This window comes from Papio anubis, chromosome 7 (genome assembly GCF_008728515.1).
Source record: "Papio anubis isolate 15944 chromosome 7, Panubis1.0, whole genome shotgun sequence".
Taxonomy (NCBI): domain Eukaryota; kingdom Metazoa; phylum Chordata; class Mammalia; order Primates; family Cercopithecidae; genus Papio; species Papio anubis.
In genome coordinates, this window is record NC_044982.1 from 91,394,735 (window position 1) to 91,422,322 (window position 27,588).

The following is a 27,588-nucleotide window of genomic DNA, read 5'->3' on the forward strand; positions in this document are numbered from 1 at the left end:
GTATGTTCAATTTACAAACCTTACTGCAGATTTTATAATTATTATTATAAAGGACTTGTCTTTTCTTGAAAGAACAAAGACTGGGAGTTCCATGTGAATGCTTAAAACTAAAGCCCCCCAAGCAAAACCCACAATGTAGTGGCCGGGGAGGGGAGAAGAAAAGAAAGAAAGAAAGGAAGAAAGAGAGAAAAGAAACCCGAAGTAAGGCTATATCCTTTGAACTAGCAACTCCCCTGCATCACAGAGTACACGAGTTGTCCTACAACAAAAGACGGCATCAAACCCTCTCCATAAAGGCCTGAGACTCCCAACAATATTTAAAGCAGATGTAGTATTTAGCGTCTCTGCACTATATAAGACGCCCTTTTAAGATCTGTTACAGCCAGAGTTTGTAAAATTTATGAAAACAAACATTTTCTCCTTTCCTTCGAATGTTTCCCTGGGATTTTCAGACTTTCAATGAGAGGGAGATATAAACACCAAGCTGGCTGTCCCAGAGTTCAGGTAGCACACAATTAAATTCAGAATTAATGCAGGAATAGATGTGCCCCTCAGATTGAGCTCTTTTTATTGCACTCTTTCCATTTTCACTAAAATGAAATAATTCAGATCGAGAGAAAGAGCATGGAAAGGTCAAAATGAAGCCCAAATGTCCAGTAGAAGTTTTATAAGTTGGCATAAAAATGTAAAATAAAAATTAAAAGTACTGAAATAAACTGAGATGCGTCAGGTTTCATGTAGAGTTTTGCCCATTTTATTTCTGCTCTTCAGAATGAAAACAAAGTAGATTCAAGGTGCATGTTAATCAAATAACCTATATCCTGTCTGAAGAGTGTCCCCAATCCCCCAAGTACTCGGAAATCCTTTTTGCATTTTATGACCACAACTTAATGGCATTTAATGCATATTTAGTTTTGCAGGTACTGTTGATGTTCAAATCCACTTATAGATACTCAAATCTAATCTACCATGTAGATGTAACGTAGACCTGTGGTTCATTTTAGATGCTCGGAGCAGGGAAATTATAGATGGACTTCACAAAATGTTCCAAGAGCATAAATAGTGAAATGGACTGGGTCAGGAACCCAAGTCACAAAGGGTCTCTGAGTAGTTACTTCCACAGCAGACGGCCATCGTTGCAAGGGGCAGCTGATCTCCTTTTTTGAAAGCTCCATTATGTGTATTTACAAAATAAACAATGCATGCGAGTTCATGATTGTCATCATTAATAATATGCATTATAGCAAACCGTTAAATAAATATACATGCCATATATGTCTGCCAGACCCATCACTCCTTTTCTCCTACATCAGATGCAAGGCATTGTCTTTGTTGAATTGGAAAAAAAAAAAAATCACTCTTCATGAAACAGCAGCAACAACAAAATAGAATCATTATTTAAAATAACTCACCAATGTTCAAATGCTCAGATTTTAAATCAGATAAGTCAGCAAGTTCAGAGTTAGGGTGAGAACTTGCTCTCATTAGTCTCACGTTTGCAAGACACAACCACAAGCCAGGAATGTAAAATGTTCTCAATGCTTCAATAATTAACTATCTTTCAAAGGAAAAGACAAATAAATAACATGATGTTTTATGAGTTCAAGTTGAACAACTTGTGTACTGTGAAATGCTTCTATCATGATACTCTCCAAAAAATTGTTTTGTGAGCATAATATTTGCTTATTGACAAATTCTGTCACATCAAGATATGTTTAAAAAAACACGTGACTTACATTTGAGTTTCAACTTGATAATCTAGAAACCAGTATACAGCTGTTCAGATATCTTAGCAAGTTTCTTATTTAAAGCAAGTCTCTAAAAGTTTTACATTACATGTTCATAAAAGAAGTACATACTATTTCAGCCTCTCATTAAATAATATTCAATTTTTAAAAAAGAAAGCAAGAAAAAGTATTACCTTAAAGCAGTACTCTGATAAAAATTTATGTATTAAAGAACGAATGCTTGCATGAAAGAGCTTAAATTTACTTTGTTACATTTTTAACCCATGCAGAAACACTGAAGTAAGAAAAACATGTACAATATATTTTTATACATTGTTTCTACACATATAGGAAGATTAATATATGTGTCTGTGTGTGCCTGTGGACTATGTGTGTATACATATGTGTATAAAATAGAAAAAGAACAATAGCATTATTTGCTAAAATAAAAAAGAACATTTAGTCCTATCTGAATTTTTCCTTTAAACGGTGATATAAAGGTTTTGTAGGGAAAATGCACAGATGACCATTAATTATGATTATTTTACTAGCCAAAGAAGAAATTCTTTGACAGTTCTAGATACAAGCATGTTACTTTCTTTTTACATAGAGCTTTTTGTTATGGGAGTAACAAGAAAACTTTTCAGACATTCATTTCATAATTCTTGGCCAAATTTCCATCAGCAGAAGAGCAAATTTGTTGATGACTAAGCAGAGTGAAATTCACAAAGCCCAGGGACCTGGCGAAGGTCACACGGCCTTTCTGTAATAGGGTGTTGATCTCCCAGCTTCCATTCACTCCACAGGGGAGTACAACTCTGTTCATGTTTCTCATCAATTGAAATAAAAAGGCGAGCGAGAAAGTGAGAGAAAGAGAGAGATAGAGAAAGAGGGAGAGAAAATGAATGGGAAAGAACGTGCTTGAATGGACTGTATGGTTTGCATGAGAATCATGTGCAGAAATTGATATTTTGCGTGTTTTTTTTTTTTTTTTTTAGTCTCAGAGATAATCTTAGAAAATGTCTGCCTAAGATTCTATCAGGGATCTCCCAAAACTTGGAAATTAGCTTCTCGCAGTCCTGGAGAGTCCCAAAATGTTAGCAAATTAAAACAATTTGTCTCCCTGGAAGCCCGGGGTATATTCACTGCTTAGAATTGAAGAGGAATAAGGGACCCACATGTGCTTTTGTGACTAACTGCTCTCCACGAACAACTTTTTAGACACGCAGCCAACCTAAATACGCTGCTCAGAGTTAGATGGGAAAAAGGTGTTGCTATGCTAGATACTTAGAACCTAACAGACAAGAATATCATGCTACACTTTCTGAAAAACAAAAAATGTAGGGAAGGGGTGGCATCAGCATTATCTTCCTCTTTCCAAATTAAACATCAACATGTTTTATTTTCCACATGTTTTGGACATACATCCACTTCTAAAGAATATTTATTAAGGCTTGTGTGTCTCAAAATACAGGCCCTTCTTCTATTGCAACACTCCCAAAAAAATTCAAAGGGAGAGAAAAATCTCATATAGATTAAAATCTCCCAAGCTGACCATTCCTGAACAAACTTTATTTTACAAAATATCAGGAAAAAAAATAATTAATTCAGTGCATTTATGAAGAATACACACTTTTATTTTAAAATTCATAATGTCTAAGTACAAAACGTGCTAGTATAAAGAAGAAAATAAGATTTTTTCAATACAGTGCTTCATAGAAATATTTTCTATTCAATTCAGTCATGTATTTTAAAAATTTTACACAAAATTAGTATATTACATTTTGGAATTATTTAAAACAAACCAGACCTTTCATTTACACACACACACACACACACACACACACACACTCTTCCTACCACAAATTTTTAGAGGCCAATAAAAAAACAGCATGATAGCATTCAGGCAACATAAAAGTATTTGCTACTCATTATTGTCTATTTAATTAGGAAGTATTATTTCCTGTTTTTCAAATCAGCAATTTCTCTCTGAACAATAGATTAGGACACACCTTCCAATAATAATTAGAAAAAAATCATCTACTTCCAGCATATTAAAGGGTGAAATTCCAGCTGCTACTGGTAAAATCTACGGTATCCTACCGCCATCTACTGACCATTGTTCAAATATTATGTTTTAAAGGTACAGGTTTAAATTTATAAAATTAAGGAATTTTAGAAAGGAAACACTTTGCAAGCTCTACTGGAACAACTCATTACTCCGGCAGTTGTTCCAAATGTTTGAAAATACTTCCCTAATCTGAACTGAACTCGATCTACCTGTAAATACCACCTCCTGGGCTTTGCTTTGCCCTCTGTTGGTACAAGGAGGATGCTAATTTTCTCCTAAACTCTTCAGAATTAAGAGGGCAATGCTCAAGCCCTTCCTATCTCTTCCCACCCACCCAACACACACACAGTCTCTCTCTCTCTCTCTCTCTCTCTCTGCTTCTGTTTTTTTTCTCTCTCTCTTATTCGCTCAGTCCTTTCTCCAAGCTAAGCAGCCTAACTTTCTTTATTAGCTCCATATCTGACATGGTTTGAAGTCCTGTCAAAAGCCAGATAGCTGTCCTCTGAACAAACTCTTTCACGTACTTTTCTCATTAAATGTTGCATCTGAAAGAAAACACTTCACAGAATAGATAGAGCGCCTCCCTTACTTTGCATGCTCTACCTTTGTCAATGCAACCAAAGGTCACAGTCAATATTTTGGCAGCCATACACACCATGTAATAGCTTGCACTCAGGAAATCTCCTAGATCTTTCTATCTGTGCTACTGGCTGCTAAGCTATGCTCCCCTAATAGACATATGCAGTTGTATTTGAAACTAAGAAAATACCCATACGTTCATTCAGTGTTCTAAGATATATTCTTATTGGTGATGGTCCATGGTTCCAGCCTGTCAATACATTTGTATCCTAATTCTGCTATCTTTTCCAATTTCATAGCAGTCTTGTATTTGTTATTGATCAATATTATTTGTTTACTTATTTATTTTTGAGACAGAGTCTTGCTCTGTTGCTCAGGCTGGAGTGCAGTGGCATGATCACAGCTCACCGAAGCCTTGACCTCTCAGGTCCAAGCGATCTTCCCACCTCAGCCTCCGAAGTGGCTGAGACCACAAGCATGCACCACCATGTCTCGCTAATTTTATTATTATTTATTTAACTTACCATCAGCTACTCCCCTCCACACCACTTTTCTGTGTTTCTCTGGACATCCTCCAGTATGATCAGTATGGGAAAAGTTTCAAGGACGTCATTCAAATGCTTTGTGCAGTGACTAGCACGTGACAAAACCTTGATGTGACAGCTCTTCTTATGATTATCGTCAATAAAAATAATTACTACCAATACATGATACAAATGAAATCTATGACATAAATAACCATGAAACAAATATCAGTTCTAATAATACAATCACTCAATCAGTTGTCATTCGCTCATCTTCTGCCCTTTCTGCTCTTCACGCAAGCAAAGGAGATCCTCTCCTCCAGCAGGACCCTCAGTTCCCAGAGGATATCATCTTAGCAGGAGTCTCAGTGCTTTTGGACGATTAGGAATCTTCTTGCAAAATGCCTCTTCCCACTGCCCCATTCTTCCTTTTGAGGAGGAAGCCACATTCTGAATCAAAGAGAAGGTGGAAGCAGAAGAGAAGAGAAAGAGCCTGCACCTTCCACCCCTGCTCTGCAGCAACTTGTGGAGCCACTGAGCTGAGCCAGGACCTCTGTCTGCTGCCGGCTCCGCCTCTTGCTGTTAAGGCATCAGCAGGTGACACCATGTCCCTGAGCCTGTCTCAGCGCATCCTGGGACTGGCACAGACTGACACAGCTCCAGTACACAGTCCACGTTTCCTGTTCCTTGACACAACCCAGAATGAAGATGTTTAGGTCAGACTTATTTAGTTTTAATAAAACTCTGTATGTAGTGGGATCTAATACCTCATTTTTTAACTCCCAAAAATTGGACCAACACTGACAGCTTTTGCTTAATCCAGAACAGCTCATTGAGAAAGGGGTCAATATCTCTCCCACTAGGAAAAAAAGACAAATTGAACATTCACCAAAATTTCAAAAAAAAAAAAATCCAATAGTTTAAAAAGTCCATTGATGTAGGAAAACCCAAAAAATCACCTAACAAGTAAAACAATCCTCTTCTGATAAATGTCATAAGAACCAGCTAAGACTTTCAACCTTTTGCTAGATGCTAGGGCCTGGAACAGCACAGTTTTATAAAAATGTTATAAAATATATGGGAACCAGAAATAAGAGAAACAGGCACTAATAAAGGCTGATTTCAAAATTACCTTCTTTGAGCACTCTGGTAGGGGCAGCCAGAGAGTGGAGCTCTCTCAGACAGCTGGTCTCCTCGCCTGATTTCCAGAGGTCTTTAAGGCACTGGGAACTAACTGTGGACTGCAGCCAATGCAGATCCTCCAAGGCCAGTGCCAGCAGCCATACCTGATACACAGGAAGACTTGCAAAAATGCAATGGAAATAGCGGGTGGAAGGTTCCATGTTTTCTGCCGTATGTCCCTCTCTCCTGCTTCAGTCTCCTATCATGAGCCTGCACTAATTAAACAAAGTAATAGTTCATTGTTCTCCTTATACCGCACTACTTCTTCCCCCTTTATCCAAGTTCCTCCGAACTCCTAGGCTCATTCATTCACCTTTTCCAGCTTCTCTCTTTCTCTCTTACTCTTGCTCTATCTCTCATTCTCTTTTCATTGAAGTTTTGTTTTGAAAACAATGTTTAATGCTATAGAATTATAAATGAAAATACATTTTAAGAAAGCAAGACCCGAGCTTCCTGCCTCACCACACCCCAGTTTTTTCCCTAGAACTCTTAACTGCATTTATTTTTCCTTTTCAGCAGTTACTTCCATAATCTCTAAAAATCTTATTTGCACAGGTACTGCTATTTCTTGATGTATCTACTTTAGACATTATGTATGACTTTTATGCCCTTGCTTTCATTAAACAAACTTGGTTTAGTAGGGCTTTTGTCTACTATATTTGGTGCTCTGTCTGTGGATGTATTTGGAGTGACTACAAGTTTCGTTGTTTCTGTCTTCCATTTTTTCCCAAAGAAGTAGCATGATGGAAAGCATAGATATAGGTGCTTCCTCATTTGGGAATCTATTAAAGTATGCATCTTTTTCCTGAAGTGCTTCCCAAACTAATCCCCTCCACTTAAACAGCCATCAAGATCATCTCATTTATTCTGAGCAGGAAAAATTGAGGAAAATGCCATTTTTCTATTACAGCTATCATAGCTGAGATTACTTCATTTTTTCCAGCTTTAAGTTCATTTTTCAGCTTAAAGTTCATCTTTCTATGTCCTCGTCTGTAAGAGAAAAAATAGATTACCATGACACTAAGATGCCACAATATTTAAAGTTTCAAAAGCATTAACTTAGATTAATAGGAATTCAAGTAGCACAGAGAACAATTTTTAACAATAATGCTTGAAATCAAAAGGGGATCCTGATTAACTGTGCATCATTTGGGGAATTTTGTTACCGAGGAGTCGCCACTCACTTTGGGGCCTATCGTTCATGCCTGACTTGCTGGGACACAGCCCAGAGACAAAACACTTGGAAAAGCAGAGAAAGGGCTGCTCATTCTTTCACATCTCCTGAATCTTCCTTCCTCCAAGATAGGCATCACATGGCATGAAAACCACTCTTCCACACCTCACACACATTCCCAGGTACACAGGGCGCCCAAAATGTGTACAAGTACACCACATGGCTTCCATTAGAAAATCAAATTTGTCTGGTTTTGTTTTAGTGAGAATGAAGAGAACCAAAAAGCCAATAAACAAGCACACACACACACAGGCTCACACATACGCATACATGCAAGCAAACATGCACACACACACACATCTATGTATACACTATGACTCAGCAGCAATTGTGGCTTTAATGGAGGAAACCACAATCTGTGAGACATATTTGAAAAAAAAAAGGAAGCAGCTGAATTGGAATGGGGTTATTTTTCTTGGGAAGATGCCTAGTAGAGTGCTTGACAAATGATTGGCATCCTATGTACAGTTTCTCTCCATATCATTCTTTCTAGGAAGCCTAGTTTCTTTAATTCATGCAAACAAGAATCCTTCATATTTTGAATAAGAGGTTGTTTATAAGTGGTCACCCAAAATTTTAGAGTAACAAGCTAAAGTTGAGACCCTCCTAACTCTCAACAACAAATAAATAAAACAGAGCTAAAAAATATTCATCCATTTTGCTTATCTGTTGAATGTTGGAAAAATTTTATGTGCTAAATAAAATTTGATTTTATTTTTTATTTCCAAAGCAATAACACTCAATGTTCAGGAGGGTTCAGGAAATTTTCTAGAAAATTATTCGGTCTCATAGAACATCGGTGGAAGGGCAATGCTGCGGCTTTTCCAAAAAGCGGTTTGGTGACACGCTTCAGAGGCGACCAAAATGTGCTTCTCTTTCATCTATAACATTCCATTGTTCAAAGTTTATACTAAAACATGCCGATCAGCTCTATACAAAGATTTGTATCCAAAAATGTTTGCTATGGAATTATTCACAGTGATTTCAAAAATAAGAAAAACTATATACATATGCAAATAGGACAAGGAATGTATAATAAAGACCTGAGCTTCATGCCTCACTGCACCCCAGTTTTTCCCCCAGGACTCTTAACTCCCTTCATTTTTTTTCATTTTAATAAAAAAATGAGAAAAAATATGTATGTATAATCATTGTTGGATATAACAACAAGGGGTATTTGTGGTGCATGTTTATGACGACATACTCCACAGCCAAAGATGGCATAATGGATATTTTATTTAATAAAAAGAATGTTATGTTACACAGTTAAGCAAAGAAGGTCATTTACAAAATAGCATGTTTCACATGATTTCTGTTTTGTAAAAAATAACATGCATAGTATTTCTATAACTTCCAAAAGGTAATGCCTTTTTAGTAGGATTCAAGACATTCTTTCTCTTTTTGTATAGGTATATGTTCCAAATCTCTTCTGATGAATTTATACAATTTTATTATGAAAATATTACTAAAGAAAAAAGAAAAATATACATGATAACAGCTGATGAAGTCAATGAGAGCTGGTATAAGTGCTGCATGGGGAAATGTCAGTGATGGGGAAAAAAACTAGGGGAAGACTGCGCCTTAGAGTTTTGGAATAAAGCCAACAGAGTCCTCTAGTTACAATTATGGCCAAATTTTAAGAGCACCTTATTCTTTTCAATCTCTCTTCCTTCCTAGACTGCAGCTGTCTTCAAGCAACCTACGAGTAATTAAAATGTGGCTTATGGACAAGCTTTCATATTTTCATAAATACATGTTGATAAAGGCAGACAGAGAAATGAATACGTGTTTCTTGTGAAAATAATCCTCTCCAAATATGCTGTACTGTTTCCTTGTAACTCCGCATTTGTGGTATATTGCTAATACACTTTTGATTAAGAACAATATTTGTATCATATATCATCCACTTAAAAGGAAAAAAAAAGACCTGGCCCCATAAGACAAACCTATGTAGAAATCTTGGCCTTAGTTCCCTGTGAATTAGACGCCTTGTTCTCCAACACTGGGCAGGAGCCAGCTGTGTTGCAGAAGTAGAATCAAGTGCAGTGATTTCTAACACATTAGGAATCCCGACACCTCCGAATGAGTTGCTATTTCAGCATAAGCATTGCCTGTGAAATCTGTCTCCAAATTATGAAGGTAAAGATGTCTTTGGTATAATGGCTAAGTTAAACTTGAACCAACATGTCCTAAATATGTAGGTTTCCTGAGACCTGGAGAGGTTTGAGTGCTGAGAATGGTGAGCAAAGAGCATTTTCTTAAAAATGCAGTGGGATATTTCAACAGAAATTTCAGCCATAGCCTGAGACCATAAATATCAGCTTCCAATGTGATATCTCAGAATGGATGGAACATTTTCAAAAAGTTTGCTAAAAATTGATTGCAAGATATTTAATACTTCACCTATATTGTGGACATAAAAGGACCTGGAATATTTTTGAATCTGACCACCATAGGTTTGGCAGATAAGATACAGAACGTCCCATTCACTTTGAATTTCAGATAAAGAATGGTTTTGTTTTAGTATCGGTATGTCCCAAATATTGCATGGGACACATTTATACTAATTTTTTTCTTGTTTATCTTAAATTGAAAAATAATGGGCATGTTTCCCCAACTCTAATCCTGGCAACCCTTTATCACTACCTCCTGGAGAAACAGGCTTGAATAGCCCAATGCATATAGCTGAAATGTGAGTCTGGATAGCTTAAATGTGTGTCTCCGTTGTTTGGAGTCACAGTGCCTAGGCTGGTTTCTCTGATGACAGAAGACAGTAGTGGCTGATGGTATGTGGGCACAGACTTGCACCCCAGAGTTTGTCAGAAGAATGAATGCTTGATATTTCCTGTTGTCCAGCTGTGATCCACACAGGATAAAGGTCTAGGCTTGCCTTAGATACATGACAGAGGGTCACCAGGAAAGAAGAGAACTTCAGTAGAAAGTGGTCAGAAGCAGCGAGGAAGTCACAAGTGACCAGTTGAAGCAGGGGGGTATTAAACCCACCAAGAGAGAACAATTGGTGAGAGGGGCTCAGAGATGTATGTGTATGCATGTGTGTGTCACTGTGTGTGTGTGTGTGTGTGTGAGATAGATAGATAGATAGATAGATAGATAGATAGATAGATAGATCTCAGAATAGAATATTTTAAATATATTCCAAGATCGGAGAGTACAGAGCTGGGTGACCAGGTCAGTAACAGTCAGGTAAGAAGTCACCTGTAAAACTAACCAGGTGTGGTGGTGTGCACCTGTATTCCCAACTACTCAGGAAGCTGAAGAATATCCCTTGATCCCACGAGGCAGAGGCTCCAGTGAGTCACGACTGCACCAGTGCACACTAGCCTGGGTGACAGAATGAGACCCCAGCTCTTAAAAAAAAAAAAAAAAAAAAAAAACACCTGTTTTTCTGTTGGTCTTAACTCTTTTCCTTGCTGCGACTCCAATCCTGTCAGCCTCATACCCATTCTGAGCTGGAGGGACGAGGAAGTGCGGAGAATCTTGCAGGATGAAAAGGAAGTCGGCCGGACCTCCCGGCCATCTGGTCAGTGGCCAGTGTGAAGTGAGACAGAGCTAGAAGAGGAGAGGAATGCTGAAGAAAGGATATTTTCTCATGATTAACAGGACTAGACATTTAAATAATTATATTGAGGTAGTGCTTTTGTGACTCCTGTGGTTGCAGAAACTAACAGTGATAAGCAACATCATAGATGAACCACAGATCAACTATGCAGAGTGGATTTAAAGGTAAATGGGAGACAAAAATACAGCAGCTGCCTTGTAACTGCACCCACGGGCCCCCCTTGTTGAAGGCCAAGACTACATTTATTTTTATTAAGTTTCAGGTGCATCATAAGAAAACTATGATCATTTGAGGATTGTATTTTGTCCTTATTATTTTTAATTTAAGCTTTTAACTACAGTAGCCATGATTTCTTAACATTTCCTGGATTTGGATGACATAGGTAACATACAAAAGAAAAAAAATGGTGGCGTGATAACATATAAAAGAAAAAATGGCGGTGTACTTCTCAAATTGGTAAGACTGAGGTCCTTGCTATTGGTTGTAACCATTTGTTGCTATAATAGATTTCATTTGACTTCAGAAATGGTTCCCACTGTAATCTACACCCAGGAAGTTGAGGAAAAAGGAACTGAATGTCCTTTGGCCCCATGTAGTGTATGCTTTATCTTGGTTTATCTTCACAATAACCCACTAAGTCCATTATTCCCAATGGACGGATGCAGAAACTGAGGCTGCAGTAGCTAATCTGGTTAGATGCAAAGTCAGAGTGACCCTCTGAGGGCTCTATCCACCAGTGTTGCCATTATCTGCTACAAGAACAGACCACCACAGCCTGAGCACCATTGTCTCTGACCAGAGGGAAAGACTCCACCTATGCATCTCCATCAGCTGTCCTGGGAGGACTGGACTTCAGAAGCGCTACTGCTTGAAACTCCTCTCTGGCTCCCTTGGTCCATGTGGTTATTGCACCCCACTCCACCTCAGCTCACAAAGGAGTCCATAAGTGGGGTGAGAGTTAGTCTGAGTTCTGAACCCTGAACCTCAAGAAGGCAGAGTGACAGCAGGATAGCAGCCCAGGACTGACTAGGGCTTACCTACAACCAAGAGTGTGTGAGTGGACAAGGCCCAAATGCTGCGTGGCCACAGATTCCATGTCTGAGAATGAGGCAGTCGGACTCTATGCTCTCAAAGTCTCTTTCTGTCAGAAAACCCATTACTTTTCCTCCCCTTAGCGAATTGGAAAGATCAACTTACATTTCAGCAGAAATAGCCCAAAACCCAAAACTGAACATCTTTGCCCAGTGGCCTTTCTGTAGGGGTCAGGCCAAGAGCAAGATTTCCCTAGACGCCCTCTTCAGGTCTTCTTAGTGGTCGAGTGAGACCTAGGACACTTTAATCCTTTTTAATTTTTTTAAATTGAGAAATGCCAAAATAGATTTATAAAAATTATAACAAATATTCATCATTTACATTTAAAAATTAAGTAAAATGATAATGTTTCTCACAAACCTTATCAATATATCTGTGACTATAGGTATGATCTTATATGGAAATGACCCCACAAGTCTAAAGTTAAAGCCCCACCTGAATTAGAGATTGTCCTGCACTTGCCTTATGATGGGTCTTGCTCCTGAGGTTCTAACAGACACTAAAATATTGAAGTTTATTTCACCACTTTTCAAAGTGAAAATGCCAGCAGTCATCTAGCAGTTTCTTATCCTAAATCATATATGCTAGAGTTGAAACATCTGAATCGTCCACAGACTAGTCTCTTCCCGTCATTATCCATAATTTGTTCTAGAGAACCGTCAAAGGTATGGCTTCTGGTTTTCACTCCCTCATGAGGGATAATTATTCCTGAAATCATTGTGAAATTAAAGTAATGGGTCACAAGAAATATATCAAAGTAAACTCGGAGACCTGCAGGGAGATAAAAATAATAGTAAGAATTATAGGAACAGCTGTACCAATTGATGTTACTAGCGGCCAGTGAGTGTGTGTGAAGGTTAACCACATGGACTTTGGAATCAGACAGACTTGAGCTTAATTCTTACTTGGGAGTTATATGTAAATACTTCCATTTCACTAATGTCCTTTTGTCAATCATAAAGAGTTTTGTCAGGGTTAAAGATAATCTAGCATGGTGTCTGGTGCCCTGAAAATATCCAACAAATATTAGTCATTGCTATTCTTGTCATCGACAGTATTGGTGGTGGTGGTAGCAGCAGAAATAGAAGGAGTCGGAGGAGGAAGAGGAGGAGTAGTGGTGGTAGTAATAGTGATAAGAAAATATTTGTCTTCTATCAGCTCATGCCTAAGTAAGCACGCAAGAGTCTCACACAAAATAATTAGGAATAAAAGAGAGCACATAGAAGGACGCTAAGTGGTTGAAGACATTTTAAGAATGATGACAAGGCCTTAAGAGGAATTGGTTGAGCACAAAAGAGATGAGAAGTATAGTGAGCATCAGATATTCCTGGCACAAGGAGAGTTTGGAAGGTTGGAAGGAGCCCAGGGTGCCTGGTTGAAATAGCACCACGGGAAATAAATTCATGAACCAATATCACCCCTTTCCTCGGTGCCAGCTTCAAGACGAGGAACTTGGTGGCCAAGGCAGCAGGGAGCCCCACTGGCTGCCAGTGATATCTGTTATTATTCATTTATTTGCTCATTCAATAGATATGGGACTCTAGAATGTGCCAGGCCCTGCAACGTTGCATCCAAGCAGTGATAAAATGCCTCCTGCATTTGCTCCAACACCAGCACTAGTTCAGCACCCACTGAGCTCCTATAAGCTACCCTTGCCTTGAATTTCTCCAATATCCTAGCCATCTCAAGTTCTCTGAGGCCTCCTCTTGATGTGGTATTGTCTCAAGCCCTCTACAGCGTTATGGGTTAAATTGTACCTTCCTCAAAAAGATGTGTTGGAGTCATAGCTCCCAGGATCCCAGAATGTCACCTTATTTGGAGACAGGGCCTTAGCAGATGAAACTAAGTCAAAATGAGGTCATTAGGAGGGCTTCCAATCCAATATAACTGTTGGTCTTATAAGGGAAATTTGGACAGAGACATACATAGAAGGAAAACAATATGACAAGACACAGTGTGAAGACAGCCCTCTACAAGCCAAGGAGCGACACCTGGAACAGACCTCATAGCCCTCAGATGGAACCAACTTCCTGTAGTTTTGGACTTCTGGCCTCCAGAACTATGCAACAAATTTTGTAGTCCAAGCCACCAGTTTGTGGTACTTTGTAACAGTAGCCCTAGAAAGCTAGTACAAATGGGAATCTTCCTCTAAAAGACTTATTAAAATATGTGTTTTTAATTTTACTTTTAAAAAGTCATCAGAGCTGTGACATTGGTTCAACCACCGTTGGATTTAGCCCATAAGTTCTCTATGGATCCCCGCCTGGAATATTCTTCTGGTTTCTAACATCTCAGTGATCTTCTCTTCTTCAAAACCGAAGTCAAACATCGCATGCCCTGAGAGACATCCCTGGTTCCCCATATCCCATAAGAAAATTCCTTTTTCTGCCATTTTCTGTAGAACTTGTACTCAGCTTCTCTGTTATCCTTTTATTTATAAGTCTTCCTTCTCCACCAAATTATGGATTTATTGAGATCATAGTCTCTTCATTGACTTTGTTCCCCCAATAGAGGAGTTGATACATAGTAGGCACTGAAGATGTTGTAACAGCATACATGTGAATGGATCATTAGAGATCGCCATCATTGTGAGGCAACTGTGACTTCTAAATCTACACAAATTAAAAAAGAATCATTAGGGCTGGAGAAAGAAACATAAACTCTCTCAACAAACCCTTGGACAACAGACCTAGAAAGACATCATCTATCCCTTAACAGGAGGAGTGTAGAGAATAAATAAAAATATGTGCTTGTTGATTTTGTGTTTCATGTGATATTGTATTAGCAGCCACTCTCACAGTTGTTTCTGACTGAAATAGTTAGGAGGATTCGGAAGTAAAAAAATGTTTCTAGATCACTCAGTGATCACCCCTTTCCTGTATGCTCATGGTGGCCTCTAGAGTCAATTCTTCTTGAGTCCATCATCACGAATGCTATTCCCATACCAATTGAAAACTAAAACGTAATAAAATAATTGCTTTCTAGGGAGTGTGGTTTGACCAAATAAAAATGAGATAGAGAAGGACAGAGAGAGAGAGAGAACATGAACTTTATCTATTCAGAATGACAGATAACCGGGCAGTTGTGGTAGAGTGACTTTCAGGTCAACTTCACAGAGCTAAGGCAGACCCTGGTCATTCCGTTGATTATGGGTTTAAGGTGACCTCCCAAAGAGTCATGACCTTTTGTATTCCTCTTTCCTAGAGTGCAGGTGGAACCTATGACTTGCTTCTATCCAATATGGCAAAGGTGAAAGAAAAGATGTCATTCCTCAGATTAACTTATGAGATTGTTTGTGTGTGTATGGCTCGGGGCAGTGGGGGATATGCTCTGAGAAGAATAGAGTGAGAGAAAGATGCTCCTGGTGACCTTGAAGAAGCAAAAAGCCCTGTTTAGAACTATGGAGGGGACCACATGGCAAGAAACTCCAGGGTGTTAGGTAGAGACGGGGAGGCAGGCTCCAGGACCTACGGGCAGTCTTTAGCCTCTAGTCAGTAAAAAGACAGGGATCTCAGCCATATAAGAAACAGACTCTGCCACCAATCTGGATGAGCTTGGAAATGGATTCCTCCCTAGTCATGTTTCCAGATGAGACTGGAGCCCAGCCATCATCTTGATTGCAACCTTCTGAGACACTGAACAGAGAGCATAGCTAAGCTCCGTCCAGATTTATGGTAATTGTGAGACAGTAAATGTGCATTGTTTTGAGCCACTAATTTGGTAGTAAGTTGTTATGCAGAAATAGAAACTAATTTGTCATAGTACATGTCAACTCATTCTTGAGCTATAGATCTGAGAAGGAGGATGATTGGCAGCCAAATTGCTAAGAGTGGGATCAACTACAATCACAATCTTTTACAAAGCACAATACTAAGAACCTAAAAATCTTTCTTCATTCTATATTAGAAACCAAAACAAAACACAAAATCCTATCAGTCCTACAGGAAATGATTCAGAACGAAAGAAAGAAACTAGGGGGAAAAATCACAAAGCTCTGAAAATATTTTGCTGTAAGATCAGGAAAATAAATGTCAAGCTACTTGGCAATCCTAAATATAATTTAAAAACAAAATGGCCTCTATAAAATCAGATTTATGCAATTATGGGAGACAGAGAAAATAAAAAGGATTGCAGGAAGAGTAAGCAGGCGAATACATAGATAACATCCACATCAGAGGCAGTAAAGACAAGGACTAAGCCTTTCAATTAGCACTTATTTATTATCTTCTCTGTAATAGATGCTAGGAAAACACAAAGAGTAAAGCCAAGAAGGTACTTGAACTCATGAAGCTTACTTCCTACTGTGGGGATAGACAATCAGCAAATAAACAAGTAAATAAATGAAGCAATGATATTTGTGATTATTTTTTTAAAAACACACTTCTGTGATAGAAAATGAAGGGGAAGAGCTACTTTAAACAGGACATTAGGGGAGGATATATTTAAAAGTAAATACCTTTACCTTGCAAGGAGCCAGTCCTGTAAAGAACCTAGTGAAGAACATTATAGGCAGACGGAACAAGGGCAAATGTCCTGTGGCAGAAAGGAGACTGAGATGGTTTAGGAACTAACTGAAACCTTGTTTCTAGAACAGAATGGCATCAAATACTTCAAAGTCTTGTAAGCTAAAAAATGGAGTTTGAATCTAATTCAAAATGTGATGGGTGCCCAGATTGTGACTTTGTATAGTATTTCCCAGCAAAATGAAGCAGGATGGTTTGGGGAAATGACTCATTCCAGGGCTGGAGCAGGGAACATACAAGATGACCCTAGAGCATTTGCAGTCCCATAAGTAAAGAAGTTCAAGAAGTTCTCAAAAGAGAAAATGATGAGGGTGTGCCAAAGGGACATAGGAGCCAAATGAAAGGGTTCTCAATAATTAATGCTAGAATAATTTGAGCAACAAGATTAAAAATGTAGATTACTTGAAGATTATAATCTAAAAAAGTATGAAATAAACATCCATGAATCCACATGTATATAAATAAATGATTAAGTAAATAAACAAAAGGGAGAGAAGTAACAAATCTTCCATATAGAAGAATTTGAAATAATCTATATACCTATTCCTTCCTTGAAAATGTGGTGCTTAATTTGCTGCTTGTTAAGTTTGGGTGTACTTTGTAGCTTAATTATAAAGAGAAAAGTATGAAGGGGTAGTAGCTTTACACTGAAGAAAGTGGGAAAACACTACCTCAGCAGGGTGATCAAAGTTAACATCATTGGTGGCATGTCATGTTAACATTAGGAACCCTTGATAAGATGTAATGATAAGGTTACTTCACCTTTGTGATCTTCCTCACAAAAATTCATAACTCAAGAATAACCATGAGAACATATCAGATAAACTCAAATTTAACTTAAACTCAAATTCTACAAAATATCTGGCTACTATGCCTCAAGACTGTCAAGGTCATCAAAAAACACTCTGGTATTCTGAGATACTACCAGAGTCCAGAAGAGATTAAGATATAAGGCGACTAAATGCAATGTGGGGTTCTGGATGGATCCCAGAATGGAAAAATGACATTGGGTAAAAAGTAATGAAATCTGAATATATCAGCATTAGTTCATTAGTTGTGAAAAATATACTATAATTATGTAAGTTGTTAAAAATAGAGCAAACTCGGTACAGGGTATAAGGAAACTCACCAAACTATCTCTGCAACTTTTCTCATCTAGACAATCCTGTAACCAAAAAAAAATGTTATTTAAAAAATGTGGCTGGGTGAAGTGGCTCACGTCTGTAATCCCAGCACTTTGGGAGGACGAGGCAGGCGGATCATGAGGTCAGGAGTTTGAGACCAGCCTGAAAAATATGGTGAACTCTCATCTCTAATAAAAATATAAAAATTAGCTGGGCGTGGTGGTGGGCACCTGTAATCCTAGCTGCTCAGGAGGCTGAGGCAGGAGAATCGCTTGAACCCAGAAGGCAGAAGTTGCAGTGAGCCAAGATAGTGCCATTGTACTCCAGCCTGAGCAACAGAGTGAGACTCTGTCAAAAAAAAAAAAAAAAAGTAAGGCAAAACCATAAAATGGGTTCAAGCAGTGGAAAAATAAAAACTATGGATATAAGTGGAGAATGGTTTGGGGAAAAAGAGAGAGGACAATAAAGAGACCACTCATAAGTCTATCATATCAAGCTGCACAGATGATGCGGCTGCAATTTTGTAGGTGGTAGTGGAAATGGAGATCAGTGGACAGATTCAAGATATAGTTTAAATAAAGAAACAAAAAAGAGTTATTGAATTGATAAATGTGTCATGAAAGAGAAAGAGAGAAGTTAAGCATGACACCGAGATTTTGAGCTTTAGATATTAAGATGGAGAAAACCTGGGTGCAACAAAATATTTGAAGAAATAATACCTTACAATGTCAAAAATTAATGAAAACTATAAAGTCACAAGTCTAGGAATTTCAATAAACCAAGCACAGAAAACATAATGAAAACTACACTAAGGTACGTCACAATCAAATTGTTCAAAGCCACCGATAAAGAGAAAATTTCAAAAGAAGTCACAGGAAGGAGACATGCAATATAAGGATGACATCAAATTTCTCATCAGAAACAAAGCTAGCCAGAAGACAGCAGAGCAATGTCTTTGAAATACTGAATTTTTAAAAGTCAACTTAGAATTAAGAAAACATAATTTTCAAAAATAAAGGCAAAAGTAAGATTTTTTCAGATGTAAAAAAGCAGAAATAATTTATCACCAGCAGATCCACACTAACAAAAATTGTCAAAAGACATCCTTCAGGCAGAAGGAAAAATGATGCTAGATGAAAATATGAATCTACACAAAGAAGGAAGAACAGCAGAAATTTTCAAGGATTAAAAACATATAAAGTACATAATTTATTTTGTTATTTAAATATATTTAAAGTTAATTAATATTTAAATAATAGTAACAATTTAGTATTTGCTTAAAAACACATTTAAAAAAAATGTGTAGTGCCTGTAGCCCAAAGATGTTGAGAGAAGAAAAGGAAATAGATGATTGTAAGGTTCCATGGTATAATATCACTTGAGGATGCACTGTGATAAAATGGAGGGTTATACTATATAAATCACAAATCAATCTATAAGCAACAAAAGAAGTTATAGCTAATAATCCAACTTGGATATGAAATTACAAAAATGGAATCAATTAATACAAAAGAAGTTAGTAAAGGAGGAAAGGGAAACAAAAACCTAATGAATCTAGTGTAAATCACAGAGCAAGATGGCAGATGTAAATCTAACTATATCAGTCATTACATCAAATGTGCATCATTTAAACATCCCAACTAAAACACAGGAATTTTTTTTAAAAAAGCACGAGTCAAATATTTGTGACCTCTAGGAAGTAAACTTAGACTATATTACCAAGTTAAATAGAATTTTTAAAAATGAGGAATGATACATCCTCTTAACCCTGATCAAAAGAAAGCTAGGATAAGCACTTCTGGAATGGTAGAGTAAGGACCTGTAGAAATGTACTCCTTTATAAAAACAAGGAGAACACTAAGAAAAAATGTCAAAACCTACTTTTCAGGGCTGCAAATAAACCAAAGTTTTGTGGAAATTAATGAACCTTTTCTTTAAGAAAAGCATGAATTTCGGTAAGAATAGTAAACTTTGTAAATTTTAACATGTCTTTTTAAAATTCTTTTTTCTTTTGTCTCCTTTTACTGTGTATTTTCAAATACCCTGTCTTCAAGCTCACTAATTATTTCTTCTGTTTGATCAGTTCTGCTGTTAAACAACTCTCATATATTCCTCCACATGCCAATTGTATTTTTCAGTTTCAGAATTTCTGATTGTTTTTATAAGTTATTTCAATTTCTTTGTTATATTTTTCTGATAGAATTCTGGATTCCTTCTCTGTGTTAACCTTGAATTTCTTTGAGTTTTCTCAAAACAGCTATTTGAATTCTCTTTCTGAACTGTCACATATTTCTGTTTCTCCAGGATTGGTCCCTGGTGCCTTATTTAGTTCATTTGGTGAGGTCATGTTTTCCTGGGTGATCTTGATGATTGTGGATGTTCTTCTGTGTCTGGACGTTGAAGAATTAGGTATTTTATCATAGTCTTCACAGTCTGGGCTTGTTTGTACCCATCCTTCTTGGAAAAGCTTTCCAGATATTCAAATGGACTTAGATGCTGTGATCTAAGCTGCATCTGCATTAAGGGGCACCCCAATCACAGTAATGCTGTGGTTCTTGTAGACTCATAGAGGTATTACCTTAATGGTCTTGGACAAGGTCTGGAAGAACTCTCTGGATTGCCAGGCAAAGGCTCTTGTTCTTTTCCCCTACTTTCTCCCAAACAAACAGAATTTCTCTCTCTGTTCTGAGCAACTTAAAGTCAGGGGTAGAGTGACACAAGCAACCCTGTGTCCACCACCACCAGGACTGTGCTGAGTTCGACCTGAAGCCAGTGGAGCACTGGGTCTCACACAAGGCCTGGTGTAACCACTCCCTGACTACTTCCTATGTTTGCTCAAGGCCCTGGGGCTCCATAATCATCAGGTAGCAGAGCCAGACAGGCCTGTGTCCTTCCTTTCAAGGCAGTGAATTCTCCCAGACCCTGGTCATGTCCAGAGGTGCTATGGGGAGCCAGGTAGTAGAGTCAAAAACTTTAGAAGTCTACTTGGCGTTCTGTTGTACTGTGGTTGGACTGGAACTCAAACTACAAAACAGTCTTTCCCAGTCTTGCCTCCCCTTCCAAAGGCAGAGGATCCTTATCGTGTGGCCACTGCCAACACAGACCTGTGGGGAATACTGCCAGACTACTGCTGATGTCCTTTGAAGGCCCAAAGGCTCTTCAGTCACCTTGTGGTGAAAGCTGCCTGGCCTGGGACTCACCACTGAGGGCAGTGGGTTTCCCTCTGGCCCAGGGCATATCCAGAAATGCCATCCAAGAGACAATTTCTGTAATTGGGGACCCCAAGAGCCCACTTGGTGCTCTACCACCTGTGGCCAAGCTGGTGCCTAAGGTGCAATACAAAGTCCCTTTTCTTTTTCCCTCCGCTGTTTTTCAAGCACATGGGGTCGCATCTCATAGCCACTACAGCTGGTAATGTGTTGAGTCTCACCTGAAACCACCAAGTCTCAGAGTCTTATCCAAAGCTCATGATACATTACCTGGGTATCACTGCTGGTTATGCAAAGCCCAGTGGCTCTTCAGATGGCAAATAATAAGTCCTGCCAGTACTGGGTTCTTCCCTTCAAGGAAGTAGGTTCCCTTCTGGCCCATAGTGTCTAGAAATGTCACCCAGAAACTAGGGCCTGGAAAGAGGGCCTCATGACTCTGACTGGTACCCTATACTGCTGTGATTGAGCTGGTATCCAAGATGTAAGAGAATATTCTCCCACTCATCCTTCTCTTTCCCTCACCTCAAGTGGAAGGGAGGAGTCTTTTCTGGAGCCATGAGTTGTGCAACCTGGGGTTAGGGAACAGGTGATGTTGGCATTTCCTTAGCCACCTCAGCTGGTGTCTATAGGATGTGTTCCTCCCACCCCCAGTCCATGGACTCTGGGCCCAGTTCAACACTAGGACTCACCTAGGAGTTGCAGTCCTTGTGGCCTAGACTGCTAGAGCCCCAGAGCTGGAGATGTCTTGGAGGAACTAACCACTAAGACTGGCAATTCCCCTCTGGCTTGGACTGGTTTAAATGCTTCTTTCATGGGTGGGTGTCAACTGATCTAGAAGCAGAAATACCATTTGACCCATCCTATCATGAAGGTACATGCATGTATATGTTCACTGCAGCACTATTCATAATAGTAAAGATATGGAATCAACCCAAATGCCCATCAATGATGGACTGGATAAAGAAAATGTAGTACATATCCAGCATGGAATACTATGCAGCCATAAAAAGGAATGAGATCATGTCCTTTGCAGGAATATGGTTGAAGCTGGAAGCCATTATCCTCAGCAAACTAACACAGGAACAGAAAACCAAATACTGCATGTTCTCACTTATAAGTGGGAGCTGAACAATGAGAACACATGGACACAGGGAGGGGAACAACACACACTGAGGCCTGTGAGGGGAATGGGGGGAGGGAGAGCATCAAGATAAATAGCTAATGCATGTGGGGTTTAATGCACGTGGGTGGTGGGTTGATAGGTGCAGCAAACCACCGTGGCACATGTTCATTTACCAATGCAACAAACCTGCATGCCCTGCACATGTATCCCATAACTTAAAATAAAATTAAACTTAATTTAAAAAAACAAAATAATTTTAATTATATGAAGTATATTCTCCAACCAAATAGAATAAATTAGAAATCAATAACAAAAGGAAATGTTAGAAATTCCCAAATGTGTGGATATTAAACAACACATTCCTAAGTAACCAATGAATTAAAAAGGAAATGTTAAAGAAAATTGGAAAATGATTTTAGATGAATTATATACAACATACCAATACTTATGAATACAGCTAACGCACTGTTTAGAGAGAAAGACTAATTTTTTAAAAAACCAGAAATATCTCAAATGAACAACCTAAAATTCCACCTTAAGAAACTGAGGGGGATGGGGCAGGGGATAGCAAACTAAACCTAAAGCAAAAGAAATAGAAGAAAAAGAATAACAAAGAAATAAAAGAAACAGAATAAAAGAAATAATTAAGATTAGAATAGAAAGAAATGAAATAGGGGATAGAAAAACACTATACAAATCAATGATCACAAAAATTAGTTCTTCAGAAAGATCAATATTAACAAATCTTTAGCTAGATTGACCAAAAAAAGAAAAAAGAGTCAAATTACTAAAATTAAGAATAAGAGGGGACATAACTACCAACCTTACTAAAATAAGAGGAATTACAAGGAAATAATATAAACAACTGCATACCAACAAATTAGAAAACCTAGATGAAGCGGCAAAGTGCCACAAACTGCTAATGAAAGGACACAAAGATAGATGTGTACCCGCCCCCCCTCCACACCCTTTTGTTCTGCTCTCTAATCTTTGCACATACCAGAGATTTCGTAAGTTCTGTGAGCACCTGTTTTTCTGCACGTACCAGAGATTTTGTTTTGCACATACCAGAGATTTTGTAAGTTCTGAGGCAAGGTCACAAGACGTGTTTAAGTAAGATAAACTCTTGCTGCCATAAACCTGCTCTTCCGCCTCAAAGGTTGAACCGAAATATCAGAAATGGCGGGAACCAATCATAGTTAGCCAAATCGCCTTGTTCAAACACTAGCCAATCATATATCTGATTTGTATAATAACTCTATGCCCACTTTTCTTAGACTATATAACACTGCTCGGAGCTCAGTGGGGGAGCTCTCCTGCCCGTCTCGTTTCGCGAGCGAGGGAGAGTTCCAGGTTCGAACCTGTAATAAAGATCCTTGCTGCTTAGCTTTGAATCTGGACTAGACTTCTCCACAGATATAAATGGCTACTGGGCCAGGTACTAGTTGATGAGTAATATACTCCCCCATTGACTAAAAGAAAGAAATATAAACTTATGTATAACAAGTTAAAGATTAAGTTAGTAATTTTAAAAATTTCCAGAAAGTAAAGCCTAGAATTAGATGGGTTCTCTAGTGAATTCAAATAAACATTTTTTTAAAATTTATACCAATTCTTTGCAAACTTGTACAGTAAACAGAAGATGAGGGAACACTATCTAACCTATTCTATGAGACTGATGTTGCCCTGGTTCTAAAACCAGATAAAGACATTACAAAACCAATATCCTTTGTAAATATAGACACAAAAATACCCAACAAATTTCTAGCAAACCAAATCCAACAATATAAAAAAGGATTATACCCCATAACCAAGCAAGATATCCAACGAATGAAGAATATGGTATATGTTGGTAATTATTCCACGTGTTTGAAAAGAATGCATATTCAGCTATTTTAAATGGAGTGTTCTATAAATACTAATGAATTCTAGTTGGTTGATTGTGCTATTTAGATATTCTATATTATTACTGATGTAGTATATACTTGTTCTATAAACTATTGAGAGAGACTACTGAAATCTCTGACCATTGCTATAAACTTGTTTATTTGTCTTTGGACTTATATTAACTTTTCTTCATATATTTTGATGATCTCTTACTGGGTACATAATCACTTAGGAATGTTCTGTCATGTTGATGATTTCATAGCTTTACATGATGAAATGACATTTTATGTATGGCAACCCCAATTAAAAGCCCAGGAAACCTTTTTAGAAGTTGACAAACTGATTCCAAAATGTATATGATGATGCAACATAGAATTCCCAAAACAACTTTGAAAAAGAACAAAGTTGAAGAACACTACCTGATTGAAGAACTTAATATGAAGCTACAGTAATGAAGATACTATAGTATTGGTATTACAATAGGCAAGTCAGGCATGGTATAGAATACAGAATTCAGAAATATATAAAAACATATATAGCGAAGTAATTATTTTAGCAAATGTATAAAGACAACTCATCAGAGATAGAATAGGCTTTTCAAAAAAATGTGCTAGCACAATTGAATGTCCTGTGCAAATAAATAAATAAGCGTTGATCTATCTTGTACCATGTATGATTAACTTGTAATAGATCATAGAAATTAAGCTCAACCATAAAATGCTTAGGAAAATAGATAACCACACAATAATACTGGAAGACTTCAACACCACACTGACAGGATGAGACAGATCATCAAGGTGGAAAAAATAATAAAGATATTTGGGACATGAACTTGACACTTGACCAATAGACTTAAAAGGCATATACAGAATGCTCCACCCCAAAACAACAGAATAAACATTGTTCTTGTCTACACATAGCATATACTCTAAAACTGGCCACACAATCAGCCATAAAACAATCCTCAGCAAATTTTAAAAAATGTAAGTATTACAAAATACACTCACAGACCACAGCACAGTAAAAACAGAAATTGATACTAAGAAAATTACTCAAAGCCATACAATTACATTGAAATTAAGCAACCTGCTTCTGAATGACTTTTGGGCAAACAATAAAATTAAGACAGAAATCAAGAAGTCCTTTGAAACTAATGAGAACAAAAATACTAGAATCTGTAGGATACAACTAAAGCAGTGCCAAGAGGGAAGTTTATAGCACTAAACACCCACATCAAAAAGTATGAAAGATCTCAAATTAACAACCTAGAGAAACAAGCACAAACCAACTCCAAAATTAGGAGAAGGCAAGAAATAACCAAAATCAGAGCTGAACTGAAGGAAATCAAACATGAAAAACCATACACAAGATCAATGAATCCAGTAGTTGATTTTTTAAAAAAGAATAACTAACATTGATAGATCACTAGATAGACTAGTAAAGAAAAAGAGAAGACCCAAAAATATACAATAAGAAATGACAAAGGGGACATTACCACTGACCCCACAGAAATACAAAAACAAACAAACAAAAAAAACAAACAAAAACCCTCTCATTAGCTAGAAAACCTAGACAAAATGGGTACATTCCTGGAAACATACAACCTCCTTGGATAGAACCAGGTATAAACTGAATCTCTGAACAGATCAATAAGGAATTCCAAAATTGAATCAGTAATAAAAAGCCTACCAACCAGAAAAAGGCCAGGATCAGATGGATCCAGAGTCCAATTCTACCAGATGTATAAAGAAGGGCTGAATCTCAGCACTTTGGGAGGCCGAGACGGGTGGATCACAAGGTCAGGACATCAAGACCATCCTGGCTAACACGATGAAACCCCGACTCTACTAAAACTACAAAAAAATTAGCTGAGCATGGTGGTGGGCGCCTGTAGTCCCAGCTACTCAGGAAGCTGAGGCAAGAGAATGGCATGAACCTGGGAGGCGGAGCTTGCAGTGAGCCAAGATCCTTCCATTGCACTCCAGCCTGGGTAATAAAGCAAGACTCCGTCTCAAAAAAAAAAAAAAAAAAAAAAAATGAAGAGGTGATATCATTCCTACTGAAAAATATTCCAAAAAAAAAATTCCCTCGTTGTATGAGTCCAGAATCACCCTAATACCAAAACCTGCCAGAGACACAAGAAACAGAAAACTTCAAGCCAATATCCTGGATGAACATACATGCAAACATATTCAACAAAATACTAGCAAACCAAATCCAGCAGCAGATCAAACAGCTAATCCACCATGATCAAGTAGGCTTTATCCCTGGGATGCAAGATTGACTCGACATATGCAAATCAGTCAGTGTGATTCATTACATAAACAGAACTAAAAAGAAAAACCACATAATCATCTCAATAGATGCAGAAAGGGTTTTCAATGAAATGGAACATAATTTCTATCAACCAACAAGGTCCAAGCTGAGAGTCAATCAAGAATGCAATCCTATTTACAATAGCCACAAAAAGAATAAAATATCTAGGAATACAGCTAGCCAGGAAGATCTTTGCAATGACAATTACAAAACACTGCTCAAAGAAATCAGAGATGACATAAACAAAGAGAAAAACATTCCATGCTCATAGATAGGAAGAACCAATATTGTTAAAATGGCCATACTGTTCAAAGCAGTTTATGGATTCAATGCTATCCCTCTCAAACTACCAATGCCATTCTTCATGGAATTAGAAAAAAAACGTTTTAAAATGTGTATGGAACCAAAGAAAACTCAAATAGCTAAGGCAATCCTATGCAAAAAGAACAAAGCTGGAAGCATCACATTATCCAACTTCCAACTATACTACAAGTTTATAGTAACCAAAACAGCATGGTACTACTACAAAAACAGACCAGTGGAACAGAATAGAGAGCCCAGGAATAACACCACACACCTACAACCATCTGATCTTTGACAATGACAACAAAAACAAGCAGTGGGGAAATGACTGTCTATTCAATAAATGGTGCTGGGATAACTGGCTAGCCATTTGCAGAAGATTGAAACTAGATTTCTTCCTTACATCATATACAAAAATCAACTCTCAAGATGGATTAAAGACTTAAATGTAAAACTTAAAACTATGAAAATCCTGGAAGATAATCTAGGAAATACCATTCTTGTTATAGGCCCTGGCAAAGATTTCATGACAAAGACACCAAAAGCAGCTACAACAGAAACAATAATTGACAAATGGGATCTAATTAAACTAAAGAGCTTCTGCACAGAAAATGTAAAGAATCAACAGAGTAAATAGACAACCTACAGAATGGGAGAAAATATCTGCAAACTATGCATCTGAAAAAGGTCTTATATCCAGCATCTATAAGGAACTTAAACAAGTTGACAAGCAAAAGCAAACAACTCCACTGAAAAGTGGGCAAAGAATATGAACAATTTTCAAAAGAAGACGTACACGTGGCCAACAAACAAAAAATGCTACACATCATTAGTAATTGGAGAAATGCAAATCAAAACCGTAATAATATACCATCTCACACAAGTCAGAATGGCTATTACTAAAAAGTCAAAAAATAACAGATGCCGGTGAGGTTACAGAGAAAAGGGAATGCTTATAGACTGCTGGTGGGAACGTAAATTAATTCAGGCACTGTGGAAAGCGGTGTGGCAATTCCTCAAAGAACTTAAAACAGAATTATTCAACCCAGCAATGCCATTACAGGGTATATACCCAAAGGAATATGAATTTTTCTACCATAAAGACACATGCATG